The following is a 7,711-nucleotide window of genomic DNA, read 5'->3' as shown; positions in this document are numbered from 1 at the left end:
TGTGAGATGTCTCTGTCCATGGCAGGGGGGTTCTAAATGGCTGATCCTTGGTTTCCCTTCCAACCCTGGCGGATTCTATCATCTTCATGCTTTCACTTTGATTAAAGGATAGCCTTTTGGTTTCTCCAGCTGCATGTGGCATCTGGAGCTGAGTCCTAGAACTGCTCTGCAATGTAATATGTTGTTGCCAGGATGCTTAGAGCCATCAGTACCATGGCAAGACCTCTAGCAGCCAGGCTTCAGCACTGGGGGCCTTTCTTTCAGGCCCTATGCATTTCACCATCCCCTAGATGAGCTGCACCCTAGCAAATTCATCCACTTGCTGACACTTCTTGCCAGGCAGCAGATCCTGCATGGCTAGATCTAAGGAGCTACCAGGCAGGAGTGGCACCTCTAAAGCCTACTTGACCACTTTCAGCCCATCCTTGGAGTGAGGATGATGGTGGAAACACCAGAGAACAGTGCTGGGCAGAATCCAGCCCAGAGATTACAGTGTGCCTCCTGCACACCGGGACAGGATGGAGGAGTTCTGAGGGTGCCCTGGGAATAGGCAGACAGTGCAGACCTCATTAATCAAGTTCAGAGATTGTCTTCTCCATCAGAGCTTCTCCCTGTGCAGGGAGAGCCTCAGGAGTCTGACAGGCAACCACAGCCTGCCTGGCTGGGAAACAAATCTGCCTTCTCCTGGAGAAAATCTTCAGTGAGGAGGAATTTTATCTGTGTTTTGCAGAAGAGCATTGCAGGTTTCAGAGAGATTCCCAACTCAGGAGGGAAAAATAAAGTTCCTCTGAAACTATCAAACCCTCCCAGGCCAAGAATCGAGGTTTGAACTTGAGAGTCCCAAAGGCTGAAGGATTAGTTGGAGTTGTGTTTTTCCCACTCAGCTTTCCCTAAGAATTAAAGGAGAAAAGAGTCATGACTGCTAAAGGAAAAGCTCAGCAGTGAAGTATCTGGAGAAGCCACAGGCTGGGGCACACAGTGGTTGGTTTGGGATGAGGCCATGCAGGCTGCTGGGGACGAGCTGAGACAGCCAACAGGCTTCTGTTTGCAGAGAGGGCTTGGGGGGCACTGTGCAGCCCCACATCCAGTGGGACCCTCCCATCAGGCACAGAGAAACAGCACTGGAGGAGGCTTTTTTGGCAGAGCTGTTTGGGGAATTTTTTGTTCCCTCAGCTCTCTGATTATTTTTGTTTTAAATAAAAAAGAAGCTCATGAAGAGAGATAAAGAAAAGCTTTGAGAGAGCTGCTGCTGCTTCTGAGGTCGGTCACAGAACCACAGAATGGCAGGGGCTGAAAGGGACCTTGAAAGATCATCAAGTCCAACCCCCCACCAGAGCAGGACCACCTTTATCAGATCACACTGGGACACCCTATCTGCCCCTTTTTCCACCCCATCTGCCCCTTTTTCCACCCCATCTGCCCCTTTTTCCATCCTATCTGCCCCATTTTGCTCCTTTTCCCCCTCCTAACCCAGAGCACCTGGGCTCTGTTGGAGCCTCCTCCCACTCTAGGTGTGGCCACTTTGCCCTCTCAGCCCACTCCCCTTTATAATCCCCCTCAGGAAAGGCAGAAGCCCTAAGCTGTGCCCAACTGGGCAGAGGGATCCTTCTCCTGTCATCACTGGTGAGTCCCCATGGTGCACACTGGGTGATTGGGAGTGGGACAAAGGCTGGGGGGCCTGGTGGCCCCCCAGTTAGGTAGGAAGAAGGTTGATGCTCGCTCCAACAGAATTGCCAGGGCTGGAAGGGACCTCAAGGATCATCTAGTTCCAAGTCCATGCCATGGGCAGGGACATTTTGCACTAGATCAGGTTGCTCAGAGCCTGATCCAGCCTGGCCTTTAAAATCTCCTGAAATACTGAAGTCTGAATTATGCTTACTAAATGTGGATGTTCTTTAGCATCTCTTGCTGAGGGCAGAGAATACCTGCAGGCTAATGTCAGGTATTTCTGACCATCCTGTCTATAATTCACAACAGATCTGCTGAACATTTCTCCTGAGGAGATTTGCCATCCAGATTTTGCTGAAGTCAGAATGCTTATCCCAGCTGACCCCTCAGTGCTGATAAAACTGCTGTCTGCCACTAAAGAAGCCCACACAAGCAGGCCAAGCAGGAACCAAGTGATCCATCACTAGCAGAGCACTTGCCCACGTCCCCTGATTCTTTTAGTTCTGTAGGCTTTCATCCTCCTTGCAGCATGTGTCTCCTTTTTCCCACCACACCAGCTCCAGCACTGCTGCAGAGCCTGAATGACCACTATTTGGGGTAACTGAATTGCAGAATCAGTCAGGGTTGGAAGGAACCACAAGGATCAGCCAGTTCCAACCCCCCTGCCATGCCCAGGGACACCTCACACTAGATCAGCCTGCCCACAGCCTCATCCAGCCTGGCCTTAAATACCTCCAGGGATAAGGCTTCCACCACTTCCCTGGGCAACCCCTTCCAGGCTCTCACCACCCTCATGCTTGAGGAACTTCTTCCTAACATCCAGCCTGAATCTCTCCATTTCCAGCTTTGCTCCATTCCCTCCAGTCCTATCACTACCTGACAGCCTAACAAGTCCCTCCCCAGCTTTCTTTTAGCCCCCTTAAGATCCTGCAAGGCCACAATAAGGTCACCTGAGAGCCTTCTCCTCTCCAGATCAAACAGCCCCAACTCCCTCAGTCTCTCCTCACAGCAGAGCAGCTCCAGCTCATCCTCATGTCCCTACTCTGGACACTTTCCAGCACCTCCATATCCCTCTTGACCCAGGGGCTCCAGAACTGGCTGCAGTACTCCAGGTGGGGTTAGAGAATAGAGAGTAGAAAGTGCAATGCTTTTGTATGAGCTCTCAGGACACACAGAGGGCCTCCTTTCCCTCCCATTGCTACTCCTAGCTGCTCATTAACATCAAAGGCTAATTGCTGCCCATTATTTTAATTAGATATTGAACGTCACATTGCACAAGGAGTTGGGGTTGTGATGACAGAAGGCTGACCTCTAGAATGCTGACTGTAAGTAGTGCTTCCTGCAGGGGACTGGCAGGTTCTTCCAGGATGCCTCTAACAAGCCACACGAAGGCTACCTGGGACACAGCCCCCGACCAGGGAAGTGTTTTTGCTGCAGGCAATGCCTGAGCTCATGCTTAAAGCCTTGCATGTGGTCCTGTGCTGTGCTAGAGATGTGGTGGAGTTTCAGCAGTATGGAGCTTGAGTTGCCAAGGTCACCTTCTCCAGGCCCACAAATGGACTCCAGCAAAATTAAGACTGGCATCAGCAGGTCAGGCAGGCCTTGCCAGGCAGCACCTGGCACTTCTGTGCCTTCCTCAGTCAGAGTCAGCCTGAGACACTGCTGAAGCTCTCGTAGTCAAGGACCATTTGTTAGGTGCCAAGAGAGCCTGGATGTGATTTCCCATGAAAAATGCCTTCCTCTAAGACTGGTGGTGAGCAGCTCCTGTGCAGGTGACCTGAGCAGCATTCCAGACCCCAGTGTGCTTCACAGAAACATTCTGCTTGGAAAAGACCCTCGGGGTCACAGAGTTTGAGCAATATTCCTTTTCTATCAGCTTCACCCTAAACCATATCCCTAAGCACCACCTCCAAGTGACTTTTAAACACATCCATCCTTCATCTGAGCAAATCCACAGGCTCAACCTCCTCTCTCACCCTTGCTCTTGACAAAGAATTCAAGGAAAGCCTGATAAGAGAGGAGGAGAAAGTGAAGGAGACAGAGCAGAGACTAAACATGGTGCAAGCTGCTGTCTTGCAGCAGACCCTGGGCTGGGGGACAACTCTGTACAGTCTGGGGTGCCACTGGCACCCTGCTGTCCCCAAGGCTGGGGACATGGCCATGCCTCACTGTTGCAGTGATAGCACTGAGGGCAGTGAGGGAGGGGAAAGCCCAGAGCCTCATTTCTGCTAAGCCAGCTCGGTGAAGGGCTCCTTTATCTTGCCTTTTGGTGTGAGATAAGCTTCCAGAGCTGTCCTGCCAAGCAGCTTTGTGTCGCTGACACTACCTCCCCTCGCTGCAGAAGGGTATCAGGCATGCAGAATATATTTGAGCAAGACCATATCTGTGTGCAATGGAAAGACACACAGGGTGCTTTAGAGCCACACTGGGGGGGTTCAGGGTCTGTTTGTTCGTGCAAGGACAAAGCAAATTCCCTCAGCTTGTAGGATCAGGCTGCAAGAACCTCTCTCCCTGCAAGTCCCTATAGAGAATTATCTCAGACTAAGTATTTATGAGATCCCTGCCTCATACTCTCTCTTCCAGGCTAAAAAGACCCAATTCTCTCAGTCTCTCTTCAAAAGAGAGGTGTTCTAGTCCCCTAATCACCTTTGCAGGCCTAACTGAAGTTTTGAAACTGACCATTTGCAGCAGATTCAAAGTTTTCTACATCAACAATCCCTGCCTTGTTGGAAAGTGCACTCCAAGGACTGATTGGGATCCCACAGCATGAACCTAAACCCAGAGGAGTTCTCCATGGGAAAGACCTTCAGAGTGAACAGGACATTACAGATTCAAAGACTCACAGATTGCTTTGGGTGGGAAGGGACCCTCAGAGGTCACCTTGCACAACTTCCCTGCAGTCAGCAGGGACACCTCCAACTCGAGCAGGCTGCCCAGGGCCACACTGAGTCTGATCTTGAATGTCTCCATGGTCAGGGCTTCAACCACATCCCTGGGCAGCTTGTGCCAGTATTTCACCACTCTCACTGTAAGGAGCTTCTTCCTTATGTCCAAACTAAATCTGCCCTGTTCCAGTTTCAAACCACTGTCCCTCATCCTATCACTACCAGCCCTTCTAAACAGTCCCTCCCCAGCCTTCCTGTAGGTCCCCTTCTGAAATGTAGCTATAAGATCACCCTGGAGCCTTTTCTTCTCCAGGCTGAACAGCCCAAATTCTTTCAGCCTGTCTTCACAGGATAGGTGCTCCAGCCTTCTGCTCATCCTTGTGGCCCTCCTCTGGATCTGCCTCAGCAGGTCTGTGTCTCTCTTGTGTTGGGGAGCCTATAGCTGGGTGCTGACAGTGCCCTGCAGGGACAGTGAAGCCAACTGGGCACTGACAGTGCTCTGCAGGGATGCTGAAGCCACACAACAGGGATCTGAATAGAGCTCAGTGTCTTTTTTTGTAAGGTTAATAAGGCATGTGGTAGGTAAGTGAGTCTTCATTCGTGGATCTAGTACCTTGGGCTTAAAAGTCCTACCCAGGAAGCTCCCATGGCTTTTCTGCTGACTTCACTGGATTTCAGCAGCATAATAGAGAAGTGGAATTCAGCCTAGAAGTCAGACAGCGAATGCAGAAGTCAAGAATTAGAGGGGGGGGGGGGAGAGGAAAAAGACACCAAAAAAGAAGTGTTGAGATGTCTTTTCCCTGCAGCAGCCTCAAAACAGCCAGTGCCTTTATTTAATCACTTATCTCCATGGAGGGAAGAGGAAATTCCCAAGAACCCAGCGGTCATTAAAAATATTAGCCAGGACCTGGTGATTATTTTTGGTAGCTAAAAAACTTCCTGGCCAAAGAGATTTTTTTTTTTTTTTTCGGGTTTCATTGGGCTCCAGCAAATGTTTGAGTACAACTTTCCCAAACACCCATTCTCCTCAAGCCAGTGGTGCAGTTTACCATCCAAGGGGGGAAGGGCGGGGGAGATGTTTCTCTTTCTTTTGTTTGGCCCCGCGGCATGCTAAAGTGCACAGCACCACACCGAACTGGTGTTTAGCTATTTTCTGCTATCCTTAAATAAAGGGCCAGTTCACACAGTCAGAAATCTCTGTTTCCTTTCGGGCAGGAAAAAGGAAGTGAATGCACAGGGCAGATTTGGAGCTGGCTTGCAAGAACAATTGAACTCCCATCCAGAGGGGAAGAGGATCTGCGTCAAGAGGAATTCACTCGGGGTTTTTTTTTCTCTCTCTCTCTCTTTTTCTTTCTGGAAGGGAAAAGAAAAATGACTTTTAGTTTAAAAGAATAAAGGTCTGGGCATTTAGAGCTGCTTGCACAAATATAGTCATAAAGGCTTTTTACCTGCCAAAGGGCTCCCGCGGCCGCTCCGCTCCGTCCTTCTGCAAGCTCTGCTCCCTGTGCTCCCTCTTAGCTACCCTAGGAGAAGGACGTCACCAAAGCCTGGCAGCAGTTCCTGGTGAGGAGGGACAGTCTCTGAGCACTCTGCAAAATATTGACCCTTTTTCTCTCTCTCCCTCCCCAGTGCTGCCCAGCTCATGGGTTCAGCTGAGATGCGGTGCATAGGATACGGTGCTTCCCCCCTCCCCACTAGTCCTGTCTCTGTCTGCACAAGCAGGCAGAGCAGCAATGCAACCTGCTTTGTGGTCAAGACCTCATGCTGACCCACATCAGTTTTGGTCTCTTTTCAGTCAACCACAAAATCCTCTCCCAGCCCTCCTGAGAAGAGGATGTGAGCTGAGGTTTCAGGGGCTTGACTAAGTGTCAAAGCATTCTCTATGTGGTCTCATCTCTGTGTCCCAACCATTTTTAATCCTCACCGCTGGCTTCCCTTTCAGTGGACCCTGAACATCCATGCTTCTCTCTGCATTTCTTTCTCCTCTGCCAGCCAGATTCCCAAGTAAACTACAGAGTTGGAGCGTGAGACCTTGAATGTTTAAGCATCCCATCTCCAAGGGCACTAAGCACTCGTGGATAGCTGAGTCAATCAGCCCCAGAGCCAGTCAAGGTGTGCATCGCAGTCTGGGACCTCCTCATGGTACCGAATGCTTTGCCAGAGCAACCCCTGGGTGAAGAGGATTGGTTTATAACCTGTTGCAGCTGGGGACACTCATCATCCTTCCCTCCTTTTCACAGTCAGATCTCTGTCAACCCCTTCAGAACAAACCTGCATGAAGGCTTTCTGCAAAGCAGAGCTCAGGCTACCAGCTCACATCATGCATGCAGCAGAGAGCATCACTTTCCCAGGCTCACTTTCCTCTAGGGTTGCAGGTAATAAGCAGGAACACGGAGGAGCACAGGGGATCCAGCTCCAGTTTGGGTTCCCACACACTCTCACACAGTTCCTCAGAGCTGATTTTCATCCATCCAAGCAAAATATTTGCTCAGAATGTGAAGCTGGAGCTGGGCAATGTCAGCAAGTGTCAGCAGGAGAGAAACTAATTAGATAAAATGGGCCAAATCTCTCCCGGGGGGAGCTCCTCTGCCATCACTGCAGGAAGGATGAAAGTGACTTAATGGTTAAATAGATTATTTTGTGCTCTCTTGGTGCCTCCAGCCTGATTTTATCCAGGCAGGCAGCCTCTCTGAGTGTGACCAGAACCAGTGGCTCACCTGGCTCTGGTGACTTACCCTGGGATAAAGCAACCTGCTTGCAGAGCTCCCTGACAGCACATCACAGACACCTCTCAGTTGAGTTCAGATGAAATCACCTCTCAGTACTAGAGCCGAGGTTCTCCAAATACATCTTGGCAGGCTTCCACCTTTCTTCTGCAAAGCTCAGAGTGTGCAGCTGGAGGGAAGCCCCCAGCAGCACTCAAACCAGAGCCAACGCAGAGCCAGAGGGACAGAAGCAGGTCGGGCATCACCTCTGCTAAGGTCACACGTCTGCAGAGCCTGCTGCTAGGCAAAGGTGCACCTGGAAACGCTCCGGTGATGACTCACTGAGTGAGGAAATGGTGTCACCCTACCGCTCTCAGCAGCAGGTCTGCTCCCTCACCTCCACTGCTGCCACCACCTCCAGCAGACGTTTTTGCCTTTGACTTACAAAAGGCT

The 7,711-nt window shown here is 50.7% G+C and overlaps 1 long non-coding RNA gene across 1 annotated transcript; it reads left to right on the top strand.

The window, feature by feature from the left end:
* The first annotated feature begins 1,550 nt into the window (after positions 1 to 1,550).
* LOC135190099 (uncharacterized) lies at positions 1,551 to 5,979 on the top strand. Its single transcript, XR_010308425.1, has 3 exons — positions 1,551 to 1,623; positions 2,924 to 2,993; positions 5,769 to 5,979. It is a non-coding gene; the product is annotated as an uncharacterized LOC135190099 (long non-coding RNA).
* The last annotated feature ends 1,732 nt before the right edge of the window (positions 5,980 to 7,711 follow it).

Source organism: Pogoniulus pusillus, chromosome 35 (genome assembly GCF_015220805.1).
Source record: "Pogoniulus pusillus isolate bPogPus1 chromosome 35, bPogPus1.pri, whole genome shotgun sequence".
NCBI classification, from domain to species: domain Eukaryota; kingdom Metazoa; phylum Chordata; class Aves; order Piciformes; family Lybiidae; genus Pogoniulus; species Pogoniulus pusillus.
The sequence above is the reverse complement of the archived record's forward strand: the minus strand, read 5'-3'. Positions and strand labels throughout refer to the sequence as shown.